This window comes from Trachemys scripta, chromosome 2 (assembly GCF_013100865.1).
Source record: "Trachemys scripta elegans isolate TJP31775 chromosome 2, CAS_Tse_1.0, whole genome shotgun sequence".
In the NCBI taxonomy this organism is placed as follows: Eukaryota; Metazoa; Chordata; order Testudines; family Emydidae; genus Trachemys; species Trachemys scripta.
This window is the reverse complement of record NC_048299.1, coordinates 58,732,532-58,749,132: the sequence shown is the minus strand read 5'-3', so window position 1 is coordinate 58,749,132 and position 16,601 is coordinate 58,732,532.

Here is a 16,601-nt window from a genome sequence, read left to right as displayed (position 1 = left end):
TGAAAGTGAGAACAGGCATTTGCATGGCACTTTTGTAGCCGGCGTCGCAAGGTATTTACATGCCAGATATACTAAACATTTGTATGCCCCTTCATGCTTTGGCCACCATTCCACAGGACATGCTTCCATGCTGATGATGCTTGTTAAAAAAAAAAAACACATTTAATTACATTTGTGTCTGAACTCCTTGGGGGAGAATTGTATGTCTCCTGTTCTGTTTTACCTGCAGATAGTGGGTGTGGTAGGGAACTTAATTCCAAATAAAAATAGTGCACTGTTTAATTGTAACCTAAGAACTCTTTTGGTGTATTGACTTCTGTGTGCTGTAAGCTCTCAGGGCATGCGGTGGCAGTTTGGAGTAACAGCAGGAGTAGATCCAGGAGCTAGGTACCAGGCTGAGGGGGTGAAGCTAGAGTCAGCACCAAAGAGCCATACCAAAGGTCAGAACTGAAGTCAGAATCAGGAGTAGGGCAAGGAGACAAAGACTGGACTGAAGTAGCCAAAGCCAAGGCTGGAGCGAGGACTGGAAGCAGAAGCAGGAGCAGGGCTGGAGCAAGGACTGGAAACCGAAGCAGGAGCAGGGCAAGTGCAGCTGTGGGCATGGTATGCATTGAGTAGCTGCTGTGCTATTGCAAAGCTCAAGAAGCAGGCCGCTGGCTCCTTTGCCCAATCAGGAGGCACCATTTTTGGCAAAGGCTCACTGGGCCCAGATGAGCTTCCTGGGTTGCCTAGCAACCAGGCTGAGCGCTTGCTGTGCTCCTGGCAGGTGCCAGTGCAGGAGGCATGATAAAAAAGCTCCTGGCAGAACCTGGAGAGATATTAGCTATAGTCCATATGACCCTATAGGCTGGTAAAGGCAGATGGGTGGTTCTGAAAAACAGATTTAAGGCATTCAACAACAAATTTAACTAATGAACAGATCCTCATGGATAGTTTTCCAGAAATTCTATGGATGACATGCTGGGGTCTAGATAAACAGTGGAAAATAGGAACCTAAATCTCCCTCAAAAATATCATTATCACTAAATGAAGGTTGCTAATTTGTCCTCTGACACAATTAGTTGTAAAGAATGTTACAGTTAAATGTACACAAGTCTGGAAATTCTCAGGTAAGACTATTTTCTATATCGATAGTCTCAATATTCATGCTCAAAACCAATCCTTACCACAAACCCAAAGTATGTACCAATAGCCTAAGGATGGACAACTTGCTGTATGAAACACCGTGGTCCATCCCTGTTTAGGGATAGAGAGCCTGGGTCCACCCAACCCCTGTTCCTTTACATGGCTCTTTTAAGGAAACTGGTATTCAAGGGAGCAGCAGACTCGCTGGAAATGGGGCCAGGCACTGATCAGGTAGCTAACTCTTAAACATGATAAAAGCCAGATTTTAGGGGACTCCCGAGAGGAGAGAGGGCAGATAGCCTGGAATTGAGTCAGAAGGGAAATTGGTGGGCTAGGGAAGCCTGCCTGAATCACAGCAAAGTGCCAAGAAGGAAAGCTGCGGGATCCCTTAACCAAGAGGACATGGGTGGCGAGTTCTATGGGCTCATGGTGCCTGGGCACCAGGAATATTCCTGGCCCGGGGCCCAGCTCCAGCAATGTTTGAGGCCGGCTCTCTCCCTTGCCCACCCTCCCGCCTCTCCCAGGCTATTTAAAAAGGCCAGGGGCCCCCACCCACTACCTGCAGCCCCTGGGTGAGGTGGGTCTGTATCCCACTCCAAGTGCCCCTGCAACCAATAGGAAGCTGCGGGGGCAGTGCCTGGAGGTAGCAGCACATGGGGGCCCCAGCACATGGAGGCCCCCCGCCCGCCTTGCCTAGGAGCTCCAAGTAAGCGCCGCACACACACCCCGTCCCAGAGCCTCCACCCCACCCTCTTCCCACACACCCGTGCCCCCAAACTCCCTGCACCCCTCACCCCCTCCTATACCCCCATTGCCCCAGCCCAGAGCCTTTACCCCCATCCTCAGCCCAGAGCCTGCACCCCTCACCCCCTCCTGCCCCCCCACCCCTGCCCCAGCCCGGAGCCTGCACCCAGCACCCAAACTCCATCCCAGAACCTGCACCCCCACCCCCTTCCCACACACCCTCTCCTGCCCCCAAACTCCCTCCCAGAGCCTGCACCCCTCACCCCCTCCTGCACCCCAATCCCATGCCCCAGCCCAGCGACTGCACCCCAGATGTTCTCCCTGAGCCTTAGGCAGGTGAGGGGGGGCAGAGTTTGGGGGGGGGCAGGCTCTGGGTGTTCTGGGCACCACCAAATTTTCTACAAACCTGCCGCCCCCTGCAAGAGGAAGGAGCTAAGTCCAGGGACCAGGTCAGGAGGAGACCTGTGAGAGACTCACCAGAGAGGCCAGGGGCTGCAGTGGGACTGGCAGAGCTCCCCCACTCAGTGGGAACTGGAGGGGAACCTGAAGTCTTGGAACAAGGATGAATTGGAAGCCCCAAAAGGGATGGATTTGGGCCAGAAGGGCCAAAGAGACCTATATTTTATAAAGACAAACATTCCTCTTCTTGGGGCCTAATCTATTAAATACTCTGGGCTGTGAGTAAATTATTGGGAGAACTAGGACAGAACTGAAGGTAGGGTGCCATCCAGGGCCACATCATGCCATAGCAGGGGCATGCTTGGTGACAGCACGTGGCCTGTTGCTAAACTAGCTACATAATTCCCTGAGCTTGCAATTTTAAATTGTTTCTGTGTAAAGAGTGTCTGTCCTTGTATATAGTAGGAAAATTGTGCTAAAATTTCCCACTGATTCATCTTCACCAGTGGGAGTGCTAACGTAGACAAGGTATTGGCAGCTGCCAGCATTGGGTTCTATTCACCTGCTCTAATCAGAGCTAGATGACCTGGAATTTAAAAATACCAGCAGCTACCTAAACCTCTAACTAAAGATGTGACACAACCTTTCATGACAGCAGCTGATGATGCTCGTCTAAGGACAGCCTTTATAAAATGGGAAAGAGAGCGAGAACAAGGCAAAAGATGCAGACAGAGATTTTAAAATGCTAGGCTATTGCTATCAGCCTTTAGTATTTATAACTTATGTTTCGTGACCCATACTATCCTGCAATGGGCAACACACAAGAGTATATTCATTTCCTTACTATTATGTCTCTCTCCATTTTTAAAGAAACAGTACACGGCTTCAGAAGCACTGGAATTTAGGATGTTCTGCTGCTTTATAAGTAGACTTTGCAAAATTTTATTTTTTTTTCCAATCTCAACTGATATCTGTTTTATTTTTATTCATTTAAATTTTCACAATTGCAGGAAATTATGGGAGGTCAGGCCATAGGAGTGTCAGATCACACCTGGATCACCTGGATCGATCGGTCTTCAGCTGTTGTTAAGACTGCGCCGATCACAACACATCTGCCATTCTTCTCGCATTCTTGCCTTTCTTATCCACATTCATCTGAAACGTTTAACAAATGTCATCTTTCCATCTTCTTGGAGGCCGATCAGGTGGTTTTTTCTGTTCTCGCGGGTACCACTCAGTAATGATTGCGGTCCACCTATTGTCCGTGAGCCGTGCTATGTGGCCCCGCCCATTGTATCTTACATCTGCTTTCCACGACAATATCTTTCACACCACTGTGTTCTCTGATCATTTCATTTGGGATACGATCCAGAAGGGAAATTCCCAACATAGCTCGTTCCATTGCCCTTTCAGCTACCGACAGCCGCTGTGCTTCTCTCTTTGTCAGTGCCCACATTTTACTGCCATACAGCATGGCTGGCAGCACTGTTGAATTGAAGATATTTGTACGTGTGGTCTTGTTGATTTTTCCTTTGAGGATGGAATTAAACATACACCATCCTGCCCGAATCCTTCGCGAGAGTTCTCCATTCATGTCTTGGCGCATATTAACTTCTTGGCCCAAATATATGTACTGTTCCACTTCTTCAATTTCTTGAAAAAAAAGGGGTGTCAGATAATTACTATTTAATGCCAGTGAACGTTGAGATTCAAAAAGTTAAAGTTTTATAACGGTTAAAACACAAATTGGCAACATCACATGTCAAAATATGCAAAGTAAATATCCTTAAATCAAACTCTTGTAAGTTCTCAAGCAGCATTTTTCTTACTTTACCTATCGGTAAATTTAGATTATTACTGCTGGAAATATTTTTTCATTGATTTGTGTGGGCACAGTGAAATCGATGTTTACCAACACTTACCTATAAAAATCTAATACTGCCAAGCCTATTTATAAGGGCCAGGGTAACAAATGTTGCCAGTGCACCCTTGGGAACAAACCTTCAAAGGAGGAAGAGCAAACAGGTGGAGTCTGATCCAGCAGCACCCAGGCCACAAAAAGGCTGAGGAGAGACTCCAGTCCCAACCCAAAGGGAAGCCTCGGACAGCAGTGGAGGGTTCCTACTAGCACAGGAGCACTCTGGTCTTTGGGAGCAGAATGGACTATGCTGATCCACTGTTTCAGTTACTAAAAGCACTCTGTAGTCTTTTCTTTATAGAGCAAAACTTGCTGCCACCATCATTTTAATAAGGGCTGTCAAGCAATTAAAAAAAATTAATCGCGATTAATTGCATTGATAAACAATAGTAGAATACCATTTATTTAAATATTTTTGGATGTTTTCTACATTTTCAAATTACAATTACAATTGTTGATTTCAATTACAACAATACAAAGTGTACAGTGCCCACTTTATTTTTTATTACAAATATTTGCATTGTAAAAAACAAAAGAAATAGTATTTTTCAATTCACCTCATGCAAGTACTGTAGTGCAATTTCTTTATCATGAAAGTTGAACTTACAAATGTAGAATTATGTACAAAAAATAACTGCATCCAAAAATAAAACAATGTAAAACTTTACAGGCTACACAAATCCACTCAGTCCTACTTCAGCCAATCGCTCAGACAAACAAGTTTGTTTACATTTGCAGGAGATAATGCTGCCAGCTTCTTGTTTATAATGTCACCTGAAAGTGAGAACAGGTATTCTCATGGCACTGTTGTAGCCGGCATCGCAAGATATTTACGAGCCAGATGCGCAAAAGATTCATATGTCCCTTTATGCTTCAACCACCATTCCAGAGAACATGCATCCAGGCTAATGATGGGTTCTGCTCAATAACGACCCAAAGCAGAACGGACCAACGCATGTTCATTTTCACCATCTGAGTCAGATATCACCAGCAGAAGGTTGATTTTTTTTTTTTGGTGGATCAAATTCTGTAGTTTCCACTTCTGAATGTTGCTCTTTTAAGACTTCTGAAAGCATGCTCCACACCTCGTCCCTCTCAGATTTTGGACGACACTTCATATTCTTAAATCTTGGGCCTTAGAAATCTCACATTGGTACCTTCTTTGCATTTTGTCAAATCTGCTGTGAAAGTCTTCTTAAAATGAACATGTGCTGGGTCATCATCCAAGACTGTTATAACATGAAATATATGGCAGAACGCGGGTAAAATAGAACAGGCAACATACAATTCTCCCCGAAGGAGTTCAGTCACAAATGTAATTAATTCGTTGTTTTTTTTAATGAGCATCATCAGCATGGAAGCATGTCCTGTGGAATGGTGGCCAAAGCATGGGCATACGAATGTTTAGTATATCTGGCATGTAAATACTTTGCAACGCCAGCGACAAAAGTGCCATGCAAATGCCTGATCTCAATTTCAGGTGATGTTGTAAAGAAGAAGCAGGCAGCAGTATCTCCCCTCAATGTAAACAAACTTGTTTGTCTTAGCGATTGGCTGAACAAGAAGTAGGACTGAGCGGACTTGTAAGTTCTAAAGTTTGACATTGTTTTGTTTGCAGTTATGTAACAAAAAAATCTACATTTGTAAATTACACTTTCACAATAAAGAGATTGCACTACAGTACTTGTATGAGATGAACTGAAAAATACTATTTCTTTTATCATTTTTACAGTGCAAATATTTGTAATAAAAAATAATAATATAAAGTGATCACTGTACACTTTGTATTCTGTGTTGTAATAGAAATCAATATATTTGAAAATATAGAAAAACATCCAAAAATATTTAATATATTTCAATTGGTATTCTATTGTTTAATAGTGCGATTAATCATGATTAATTTTTTAATTGCGATTAATTTGTTTGAGTTAATCGCATAAGTTAATTGCGAATAATCGACAGCCCTAATTTTAACATATGACTTCTTAGGATTTACTTCTAGAGGACATGTGCATATACTTATTTTATACAAGTGAATGTCTACAAGAAGTACTCTTCTTTAAATTTAAACTTCAGTAATTAGTAAAAAATATGAAAGAAAACAGTCAAAGTTCTAAATCAAGACATTTTACCTTGGCTTGCAGAAGGCCTTGCACAGCTGGCTAACCCACACATCGTTCCAACAATTCCAGTCTCTAAGACTAAGGGCACGTCTTCACTACCAGCCGGACCGGCAGGTAGCAATCGATCTATTGGGGATCGACTTATCGCATCTAGTGAAGACGTGATAAAATCGATCCCTGATTGCTCTGCCGTCGACTCCGGAAATCCACCGTGGCAAGAGGCGGAAGCGGAGTCGACACTGGAGTGGCTGCGGTCGACTCGCCGCCATCCTCACAACCAGGTAAGTCGACCTAAAATACGCAACTTCAGCTACGCTATTCATGTAGCTGAAGTTGGTATCTTAGGTCAACACCCCCCCCCCCCCCCCCCCCGTAGCGTAAAGACCTAGCCTAAGGAAAAGAAACTCTTGATTCCTAGAATCAAATCAGAACATGGAGCAACAAGGGAAGTACAAATTTCCAGCTTCTTAAGAATGTTTTCTCAGAGTTCTCCCATTTCTATAGCTCTTCTCAGTTTCAGCACGTATGCCAGAAACATCTTGTTATTCTGGCTGGCAGCTGAACAGTACAGTTTCAAGTCCTCTTTCTCAGTTTATGCATTGTTTCCTTCACCCTCAAACTTCACAGAAAAAGCTCATGTGTTCAGTTATATTTGAGTTATACAAACTTTTAAACGAGGAAACTAAAACCCAAATCCGACATAGCAATATAAAATATACTTCCACCAATGCAACAACTATATACCATTACCAAAGTTACAAACCAATGAAAAATTGCTTTGCAGTGCCATTTTGTAATATTGGAAGCTGCACTGCAGAACCAGATTTCTGGAGTTTTCACAGTAACTTTTTACAGTAGATGTTAAATGTCTCCTTCTAGTCTACTTTTTCCTAATTTCTTATAAAGATGAATATACTGAATCTCTTGCTAGATGTCTGCTTAGTATTTCTCCTTGGATTTCTGGGTCTTTATTACTGGTTTCTTGAAACAGTGGCAAAGTAATTGAAACCAGTAAAAATATATAAGGCAAAACTTTTGCAATCCATCTTTCTTCTTGATTTTTTGACTTCCTTTAGTGTCTCAAGCCCCCCACTTCACTTTTACCTAACTTTTGCTGTTGCCTCTCTTTATTGTTTCCTTCATGATTTTTTTTATAATAAAGAAATATATAATATTTTGCAACAGACTAAGCCATGTTTGATATAAAATTAGTATAAATGGTCAAATACTGCAGCCTTATCCTTTAACTCCTATTGAAATCAATGGGACTACTCACTAAATAATGCTCAACTCAGCCTGAGTAAAGGTACCAGCATCTGGCCCTAACAGACAAATAATGAGGCCAACATTTTCAGAGCCCCTGAATCAATGGCCTGATTTGAACAGGAGGATTCAATAGGAGTAAAGGGTGCTCAGATCCTCTGAAATGTAGGCCACTGGTTTAGATGCCCAAATACGCATTCAAGGGTCTTATTTTAATTTCCCAAGTTTGACGGTTTTGGTCTGTATGTTCATTTCTTTATTTCAAAAGGGCAGTACTTTTTACTATCTATTTTACATAAATATTTAAGTATATAAGTAAGGTTCTTTATCTTCTTCCCTTCCTAAAAACATTAAATAGAAGATAGGGTGACCCTAAGCTCAGAGCCAATTCCTAGAGTCTTCATCAAAGAGAAAACCTGCATTTGTCATATAATTTTTAATATCATCTTCCTTCTTCTACATTTACAAGACCAGAATAAAAATCAGAGGCTATTTTACATGTCACTGATTAAAAACAGATTGTTCTGTAAATTTCTCATAAACTGAAAGGTTTCATTATCTTTAACTTATCAAACCGGTGTATTTTAAGAAGCCACAAAATTCATCATCTCCATTGGGAACAAGTCAGTTCTATAATGAGCAATAATGAATGATATCAATAATGCAGACATTTTTCAGATTAGTGACCTTTCTCATTGTGGGCATAACTTTTGCATACAATTTCAGTCCACAACAGAGATCAAAGTGAAATTGCAGCCCCACTGAAGGCAAAAGAAGTTTTGCCATTGTCTCTAGTGAGGTCAGCATTTCACCCAAAGGACGCAATCCAACTCCAATTGTCATTAATGGGAGCCTTCACATTGACTTCAGTGGGAATTAGATAGGGTTCTGATTCGCCAAGATGCACATTGAAAAGTTACATACATTTTCTAATCAGAGTTCTGTAGACCTTAATAATAATAATAATAATTTTGTCGCAGTAATCAGAAACATCTCTGCCATCAAGGTACATAGGGTGCTTGAAAGGCAGTTTGTAAAAAATCATGGCAATTTTAAATACTGCAGCATGCCCTCCAAATCATTTGGCAAAACCTTCCATTTTCTTCATTTTGTCTTGTTTTATGTATCCTCTTCTGGCATTTCTCAAGAATCAAACATTTCCTTCCCTCTAAACTAAGGAGAGGGACACCTGCAGTTCAGGTTAACTTCCGGAGAGCTATCTCACTGTTCAGATCCTCCAAATCTCGTCTTCCAGCAAAGAGAGGGAAGCAAATACCTGATAGTGCTGATTATTCACAGGTAAAAAGCAAAAACAAGCAGGGAAAATTGTTTTTAAAAATAAACATCAAGACATTCTTTATCAGAAAGAAGCAATAATGAAAGCAAGACTTTTTTTTAATTGCAATTTACATTTTTTAAAAACCTCTCCCTAGCTCTACTAATGACTTCTGAGCTGGTGTACATGGCAGTTTTTCATGAGAGTGCACATGGATGTTGTCTCTGCATTGACCTTTCAAATATACTCAGGTTGTGATGCTGCAATGTTCTTTCTAACTGCCATAACTGTAACGCGCTTTCGGATAGATAAGTTTTCCTCATTTGGGCTATGAATTTTACACTCCCTAAATCAGAGTGTAGTGTGCTGAGGATTCAAATGCTTGACCTCTGTAATTTACCAATAGATTGTAGACTTGCCAAAAAAAAACAGAAACCAGTAGTCTGCCAATGAAGAATAGATTAATAGAAAAAGAGTTTAACAACCATTGCATATGTCAATTGCTATATAAAATAATATTTCTACTGCATATATTCTTCCCTTGAGACCTGACTGTTTTTTGCATGCTTTTGTTTGCCTTTCAGAGGAAAGAATTCAGAATTAGGAAAAATAACTCTCTATAGTTAGAAAATTGAGCTTTCAGCCTTACTCAATGTTAAAGGTCTACGATCAGTGAGCTTTCTGTTTCCTTAACCACTTACTATTCTGATGAAGTAAAACTGATATTAAAGCTATGGTTCATAGGCTACGGTAAATTTTAATCTGGATTCCATGACTGAACTCTAGTAAATTCATTTTCTTATCTCTGTCGCTCAGGAACATGAATAAACCAGATACTGGACTATCTTACCATCAAGATGAACAAGTATTCCGGGTAGCAATCATTCTCTGTTACTAGAGAGTATGGAGGAATTTATTGACATACTGTTTAAAAAATCCTTCATTTTGTACATGCAGATTGTAGTATCCTGTAGAAACTCAGTTAGTCATTACAGCTGAAAAGTGATGATGAATCCCTGAAAAAATGTCTAAACAAAGCACACAAAATTATCTTACTGTTATTTAATACACCAAACATAGAAATATTTTACTCATTCACTTTTATTCAGTTTAATGAAGCATTTTTCAAGAGATGAAATTAATTGATCAAGTTTCTGTAAAAACTATTTTGTCCCCTTCTCTTTGAAAAGGGCTTTACACATGAATAAATTAACACCTACCTCATCTGTTTACCATATGTTTTTTAGAGCCAGGTTTTCAATTGCATACATATATTTCAAATTGCACACCCAAATAAGGTATTTATATTCACACACTGTGTATTTGCCTCATAAAACATATGCACATAAAAGTGTGCGCACAATTGCATATAGCAAACACTGAAAAATCTTTCCCTTAGTGTTTTGCATTAGATATGGTAACACAAAGATGCAGTGTGATTATGGGATAGAATTTTTTTTGAGCATTGCTAGTGATTCAAAAGAGTACTCCTCCTTGCACAACCTGCCGGCATAATGTCAGCAAAGACTGGGCTGCTGAAGGTGCTGTCTTGGGGATGAGATGGAAAACTGAGGTCCTGACACACTTGTGGTCATTATTTATTCCATAGCAATTTGTTAAACTCAATGTCATTCCATTAGAGTTCTTTAACTGGGAAGGGGAATGGGTCAGGACTTGTTACTGGGAGAGAGGAATGGAGTGAGTCCAGAAGCAGGGAATTAGAATGATCATGGGCTAGTCAGAGAAGCAGGAGCGTCAGTGTGAAAGCTGGTAGAAGGCAATGGCATAGTCACAGAGGGCCAGGGGATTGGCATCAGGGAGGGGATTATATGAGACACTTATTCATTTCCTGTAAGGCCATGGAATGAAAAGGCAATACATTTATAAAATGCTAAGGTTGAGCATTTAACTGGCTAATAATGAGGAAATTCAGACACTAAGTTTCTCATAGCACTTTTAGACCCAGCCACACTCATATATTACAGCATACATTTCAAAGCATAAACAACCTAAAATGTTATGTGTCGTGTGTGATGTGGCACAATTAATATTTCAGTGGAAATATTAACGTCTGAATTACCTGGCCTTTTCTGCAGTTACATTCTTAGCTTTTAGATAACTCCACAGGCATTTTTCTGCCCTACACTTTGTTATTTTTGTTCACATTAGTGTAATAGGCACTGAATCAGCAATCAAATCTTCATGAGCAGATGCCCATTGAAGTCAGGGGGGGCCCCCTCTGAGCAAAACTGTCAACTGTAGGATGGCACCTAACTGTACCTGCTTTGAACACACCAAGCCTGAGCTTGGCTGTGCATGAACAAAGTCTTCTGCTTGTCTGGACAATCACCACTTCCATCAATCGGTGTCCATCTGCATGGATGTTAGTGCAGGATCAAGACCATAGTTTGTAAAGAGATTTGGGATCCTTCTGAAATAAACATAAATTATTGTCATTATAAAACTAGTTGCCACAAGCACTGGTGCTGTTGCCAAGGAAACGGAGACATGGCCATGTCATCCCTGTGCCCAGTAATCTCCAGCTGTCAAAATAACCCCTCTGGCTCATTGGTAGCCAAGCAAATTAGAACAGTCTTCAGGATACTCTGATTTATGGTAGAGATCATTTTGTGCCAGGACTGCTTAGGAATTGTGGAGGGTGAGAAGGTGACTAAAAGCCACCTTTACACAACCTGCCTCCTCAACTCTGCTAAGAGCTCCTCAGACTGAGCTGAGGACTGAGTCTGGGTGTTCATTTATTTCTCTTCAGAGCTACCTAGGTAATGGGAAATAAAGGCTTGAGTTAAATGGAAGAGTTCCAATGTTATTCCTTTAGCATTTCCACAGCAATTTATTTTCCAACAGTTTTCGCGCGCGTATGTGTGTGTCTTAAATGTTTAACATTTCAAATGAATTCAATGCTTCTCAGTGCTGAGCAGACCTTTGGTAATCTAACTCAACCTCTTTCTTGCCCTACAAATTCCCAAGTTGCATGACTGTGGTTAAAGAAAGGGATTCCTGAAGTCTTTCTGTAAAATGGAGCAAAATTTCTTTGCAGGCAAATATTTCAAAAATCAGACAGACAGACAGACACGCTTTATACAGAAAAACAAGCAATAATGTTATAATCTTCAGAAGGGGTGTTTTAAATAAAACCCTTTCTTGCCAGCTCAGAAAGACTTTCAGTGGGAAGTCTGTGAAATTTAAATTGGAATCATCCAACCATGAGAGGATCATCTTCAAAATTCCCTTTCCCCATACTGCCAAGATTAAAAATCCCCACTGAGGAGGATATTCTTCTATGGTCTCAACAGCTAAAAACCATTCCATACAGAATCCCTCTATTTACATGAAAATCTTCCAAAGAAGCAAGCAGGAAACTCACCCCTGAAGCTATGTAAAAAAAAAATCTCTCTACTGGGAATTTTCACATTTTCAAGGGCTCACAGAAGAGCAAAACATTTATCATTCTTGCTTTGAATTTTCCCCTAAAACCAAAAAGACTGTTTCTGACATTTTACCACAAAAAAAGTGTTTATACTACAAAAAGGGTGAGCTTTTTTGAACTGGACTTAACTCAGGATTTTACGCAGTAAGGGAGATATTTTCACCAAGTTAAGTTATATTTGCTTGAATAGAAATCACACACTGTAAAATATTGCCCTGGATCAAATTTGTGCATAGTCTCACACACACAATGGATAGGTAACGTAAAGTAGATTTTCATGCAAGAATATTCAGAGAGCAAAATCTGGTAGAGCTATACAGTTCAAATAGGATTTCCTACCAATATTATTATAAATATTTAAAATGCTGACCACCCTAAAAGATTAGTTCTTTTGAAGGGTTTTCCTCCAGCCATCTGGACTCTAAGAACAGAAATTCTCTGGAGTCCATTCAAACTTGAAAATGGAAGTTTGAATCCATATAGATGGAGAGAATTGATATTTTAGTAGAGAATGAGAGTTAACACAAGGGAATGTCATCCACAATGAAAACATACAGTTAAGCACATGCATATATATTTGAAGGGTCAGGTGTGACCTGTATGAATAGTGTGCAGGCTGCTTCTGGTTCATTTTGTCAAATTTTATATCCACTGGTAGAGAACTAAAATACAAGCCAGTACCTGCCCAATCTAGTTCAAATGAACATCTCCTGTCACTTGCCCTATGTTTCTCTATGCATTTTGCATCACTTACTATTCAATAAACTTTCCTATTCAATAGAAGTCTCACACTGCTCTTCTAACAAAACAGCAAGGCTGTGTCCATGAAAACGTTTTGCTGTGGTGTGGAAAATAAAATTCCTTTTAAACTTGAAGGAGCTTCACAATGTGACTGCGTAACCCTTATTAACACTCCTGGGAGTTGCTTGTTTTTGTCCAAAGAAAAATATACCTCTTAGTTAATGCACTTTGTATTGTCACTGAAGGATCACACTGTAAAATACAAAGCCGTGAAAGCCTGTAATTTATAAGGCGATTATCAGGTGCCCATGTGGCTCTTTTCATATGTATGCATACACTTTGCCCTTCCTAATTTGTCATGTTCTGTGTTCATCCTCATAACCATCAAGCAGAGAAAACAGGGTAGAGATCCCTTGCTTTTACAGTCATGCCACAGACAGCAGGTTAAACATTTTAAGACAAAATAATATCTTGTTTGGTTTTAATTTCTTGTGGAAGGTATTTTTGCAAATGCTTTACACAATCAATCTGTAGCAGGATGGTTGGGTTCTTTAGTTGAGTCTGCCTGTCACCAAGTGTTAGAATGAAAGCTGGTTGAAAAATGGTTTATTTTCCTGTGGAAAACTGACTTTTCAGCAAAAAAATCAAACACTGAAATATTTCAATCCATAAATGGTGCTATGGGGCATTGGAGTTGTAGTTTGGGTGCCCCATCTTCCCATTTTCCTCTTCATGCTGGGGTCCCTGGTCAGCTACAGCTCCGATGATGCAACACAGTCTCCCCTCCTAATAAGAGTGGAAGGTGCATCACGAGAGTCCCATGACTGTGGTGAATGGGAGATAAAGTCCAGCTCATGAGTGTGCCAGAGAGGAGAATGGGAACACGAGACGTGAACTAAACTCCCCTGAGGCACTGCAGCAGTAAACTTCAATTGAAATGTTTCAATATTTTGTTTTTCAGCTCAAAAATAGTTCCAATGGAAAAATTTTGACCAGCTTTAGGTAGAACCCTACAAGTTGGTGCTATTGGGCTCTGGTGACTCACTGAGGCAAGTGTAAGCTTGTTGACTCACTTTGGATATCAAATAAATGGGCATGATCCTCTAGTCAAATTAATCTAGGGCCTGGCATTGAGCAGTCCAAAAAGAGGAACATTTGATACAGTGTGGAGAAGGGTCGGGCTGGAGCTGGGAATACCAGCAACTCAAGTCATCTAACCATGTAAGTTCATAGCACCCATCACTGAGCATCTCCCAAAATTATAAAATGAATACACTAATATTTTTTGCTTTCTGTCTTCTGTCCAGTCTCTCAAAATCCTTTATTAAACAGCATACATATTGGAGTAGAATATGAAGCAAAATCAGAATAGTTTATGGTTTCTACCAAGATATCTCCTTTGAGTCCAAAAATCTCATAAGTGCATGCTGAATAATAAAATAATGTATTCTTGTAAGGATAAGTCATCATTGTCTAATATTCATCATGGCAAAACTTATAGTCATGTTGTAATTAATGCTGTGGTATTACTATGGGATATTATTAAGCATCCATTATCGGTTATTATCTCTCTAAACCATCTCATAATACGTTTAAAATGGGGAAATTCAGACATGCAGGATGTTATGTAAAGACAGCTGATATAGTTTTCAAGGAAGAAAACAGAAAATTGTATTGACTTGCATAATGGTAATAAACTCTCAATGACGTTTCAAACCAGTTTGTAAGCACAGGCATCTCTAAGGTTGATGACTTTGATAAAAGTAATAGAGAGGAACAGCTTCCTTTCCTTCGTGAAAATGAAAGTACATTATCGTCTCTTCATTGCTTTGATGCACCTGACAGATACACTTGGCGTCCATCCAACATGTTTCTCAATCTTTTTGTTAATGCTACAGAAATCAAACAACCTTTTTTCTCCCATTTGTGGCAGGCTACAAGCGCAATTTGAGGTGAAAGGAATGCAATTTGCAGTACTTTATTTGTTACTTCCAGGCAAGTAATTTAACTGATGACTTTTCTTTCAAGTACAAAAAGTTAAACGTATGATACAATACAGCTGATGTACCAGCTTCTTGCTGATAATAAGATGCCAACAAAGCGAATTCTAACATCATGCTACTTGGCAACTGTGGATCAAGGAATCTGTAAAAGATCCTGTCACTGACAACGGTAGCAAAACAGTAATGGCAGCTATCTTGTAGCACGCACTTTGTTTCACCAGCTGACAGCAAACATAAGTTGCAAACTAGGAGCATGGAAGGATTACTGTGGTGACTCGTCCTACATTTTCTATCTCCAGACATCACTGCAAGCCAATGGGGGTATTAGTCATGCCTGGAAGCTTCACAGTCAAATTATTAATTATAATTATGAGACAAAGATAAATATGGTAGTAAAAATACCCAAGATAAATAGTCACTTCTAACCAATATTATGAGAAGTGATATCCTACTGTGCTTGTGACAAGACTTGTAGGTTTATGCAGGGCCTCAATCTTGGAATTAAGAAAAGCCTCCTCATGCCAGTTCTGCAGCCCATGGGAGGACGGCATGCAGTCAAGACACCATCTAATCTAAGAAGTTTTGCTACAGTTCATGGACATCTTCTGAACTTTATTAATGATCCGGAAGAAGAGTCTCCACAATAAACTACAAAAAAAAAATGTTTTTTTCAGGAAATAGGTAGGTGTTAAGAACACCAAGGAGAACAGAGAACCTAAAGGGTAGCAAATGTAGGCAACATATATAATTTCATATCAAAAAGGTTCAATCTGAAAAGATGGAAGATGAAGCATCTGAAGAAAGATCATCTGAAACACTTGTAGACACTCATTGAGGAGGAGATGCAAAAAAATGGCCGAGCAGGAATAAAGGACTCTGGATATGAAGCAAAGCATGCAGTGTGATCGAGTAGCAAAAAAAAAAAAAAAAAAAGGAAATTAGATTTTGAGTGGCATACACTGAGACATCATGTGATCTCGTTCTCTATAATGTAATTAAAATAATTCCCCCAAATTAATGGATCTTGTGATGAATCTCCACTAAAAAAGGTGGAACAGAAAAAATGTATTTCTTAAGTATTTCTAAAATGCCTAATATCTTTGTATCTAAGGCTGTCTTCACTGCAAAAAAAAGTGTGATTTTACATCGAGATAGCTAACTTGAGACAGCTAACTATATGTAAAATCCTAGTGGAGACAAGGCACAGTAGATTTTACCTCAACGTAGCTAATCAAGGTCAACCCCAGGTTGGGATAAAGGTTGTTCTCAACTAGCTACATTTCCTATTCAGATAGCTATCTCAAGTTAATTATCTCAATGTAAAAACACACTGAATTTTTTGCAGTGAACACATAGTCTTATATACTAAGGTATTCCGCACAAGCTGCTTTGAGAGCACAGGGTTCTCACATACAGAACAGTTTGCAGGATTGGGACTTTAGATGGTAAACTCTACAGGGCAGATGCTGTATCTGCTTGCTCCTGTGGGACACCTAGAACACACTAGTTCTATCATTCTTTCCCACACCCAAAAGTGCACTTGATGCATCTGTCCTGAAGA